Here is a 2,812-nt window from a genome sequence, read left to right as displayed (position 1 = left end):
AAATTATGTACAAAAGATCCTTCTTTTCTTGATATTATAAAGCAGAATTGGTGTCGTACTAGAACATTGAATCATTTTGTTGAGTTTAAGGCTAATATAAATAGAGTAAAAACTACTTTGACCAAATAGAGTAAGGATACTTATGGTGACATGTTCAAACAACTAATTATTAGGGAAGACATTGTCAAGATAAAAGAAAATTTGTTAGAAGAGCTCCCTAATGCTGAAAACAGGGCTGTTTTGCAGAAAGCTCAAGCAGAATACAAAAAATATCTCCACTTTAAAGAAAATTTTTGGCAACAGAAAGCAGGGTATGACTGGTTTGAGAGTGGGGACAGAAACACCAAATTTTTCCATAGCATTGCAAAATGAAGAAGGAAAAGACTACAGTTGAAGAGAATTCAGAACGATAAGGTGACTGGCTAGATGAGGAGGGTGAGACAGCTACGGAAGCAGTCAACTTTTACCATTATCAGTTTAGATAGGAAAGAGACTACACAGATTTTCAATTATTGAGAAATATCTCTAATATTATGAGTGAGGAGGAAAATGAGTCCCCGTGCAGACAACCTGTGATTGATGAAGTCAAAAGTGCAGTTTTTAACCTAAATGGGGACAGTGCAAGTGGACCTGATGGGTTGACTGGAAGATTTTATCAAACTTGCTGGCATATTGTTGGGAATGATGTTCTTAAAATGGTGCAAGAATTCTTCAAAGGTAATTCTCTTCCTAAATCCATTACTCACACCAATTTGGTCCTGCTACCTAAAAAGGAACAAATCCACTCTTTCACTGATTTGAGGCCAATTAGTTTAACCAACTTCATCAGCAAAATAATATCAAGAATTGTGCATGATAGAATTGAGAAATATTTTCCTAAATTGATATCTTATAATCAATCTGGATTTGTGATGGGTAGAAGTATCATTGAAAATATTTTACTCACACAAGAGATTGTTACTAATATTAGGAAAAGAGGTAAGCCAGCAAATGTGGTGTTGAAACTTGATATGTCAAAGGCATATGACAGAGTATCTTGGTTTTTCCTGATGAAAGTGCCAAGGAGAATGGGGATTTCAGAATTGTTCGTAGACCTAATCTAGAGATTAGTATCTAATAATTGGTATTCAGTACTGATTAATGGACAATCTCATGGGTTCTTTCACTCCACCAGAGGGGTTAAGCTAAAGGATCCCTTATCCCATGTTCTATTTATACTTTCAGCTGAAGTTCTCTCTAGATCCTTAAATGCTCTATTTGAGAATGATTTGTATGTGAGTTATGGCATGCCGAAGTGGAGTACCCCTATAAATCATTTGGCCTATGCAGATGATACCATTATTTTTGCGGCAACTAACATATATTCTTTGAAGAAGATAATCTCAGTTTTGCAGGCATATGAAAAAGAATCAGGTCGAAAAATCAATAAGGAAAAAGTGTTTTCTATATGCATCAAAATGCAGTAGCTACAGAGAAGCAACTAGTGAAAGATTGCACTGGTATGTCTAGAGGACAATTCCTATTGAAGTATCTTGGTTATCCTATCACTCATGCTAGAAAAATGAAGATACATTATGTTGAGCTTATCCAGAAGGTCAAATCCAAACTTCAGACTTGGAAAGGTCAGATGCTCTCATATGGAGGAAAAGAGGTGCTTATTTCTAGTGTTCTACAAAGTGTCCCTATTCATGTCTTATCTGTTGTTGTACCACCTAATTGTGTAATAAAATATCTTCACAAAATTTTCGCTAAGTTTTTCTGGAGCAATAAGGTGGAGGGTAGGAGAAAACATTGGGCTGCCTGGGAGAAAATGTGCTTACCAAAGCAAGGACGGGGCTTGGGATTCAGATCTATGTTTGAAGTATCAAAAGTTATGCATGCCAAATTATAGTGGAAATTTAGGACACAAAATTCTACTTGGGCTAACTTCATGTGGAGTAAGTATTGTAAGAAGCAAATTCCAACCTTTGTTGAATGGAAAGGAGGATCTCAGTCATCAAAACATATGTTAGAAAATAGGGACTTAGTTGAACAATATTTATGGTGGGAACCTAAGGGATGTACTTCATCAGTTTGGTATGATAATTGGACCCAACTTGGACCATTATATAAACACCAAACAGAAGTACATATTTGTCACCCTTTAGTGGACATTGATATTTTTATGAAGGATACAGGTTGTGACTATGAGAGTATGCAACAGTTCATCCCTAATAACATCATTGAGCATGTTAAAAGCCATTTGAATCATGTGAAAAAAAATGAGGAGGGGGAAAGACCTTGGTGGACTAAAACTAGCACCGGTAAATTCACTATTAAGAGTGTATGTGATGTATTGATAAGAAGAGATGATGTTAATGAACAATTCCAAAAGATATGGCTGAAGGAAGTCCCACTTAAGATATCTTTCTTTGGCTGGAGGGTCTGGACAAACAAGGTACTAACAACAGCTGTGTTAGCTCTTTGGAACCCAAATATATCAGAATTGTGTTGTTGTTGTGCTGTGATTTTTGACCTAATCAAAGACACAACTTCCAATTCAAGTGTCAACGCTTGCGTGCAGTAATATAACCCAACCGAATGGGTTGGGGTCAAGTCCCAACGGAGTGGTTGCAATAATCAAATAGAAAAGTAAAATCAAGTTCTAATGAATCATAGCTATAAATATCAACGAATAAAAACATACTAAATCTAAAAGTGACACGAATGTCAACTATCAATGGGGGGTTTCGTATTCAACTAATGAACAAAAATAGTAAAAATATAAAGATGTGAAATAGGGAGACGGGATTCTTGATATGTGATAGGAATA

Source organism: Solanum verrucosum, unplaced genomic scaffold (assembly GCF_900185275.1).
Source record: "Solanum verrucosum unplaced genomic scaffold, falcon-dt-bn FXZP01000305.1, whole genome shotgun sequence".
NCBI lineage: Eukaryota > Viridiplantae > Streptophyta > Magnoliopsida > Solanales > Solanaceae > Solanum > Solanum verrucosum.
This window is presented reverse-complemented; position numbering follows the sequence as displayed.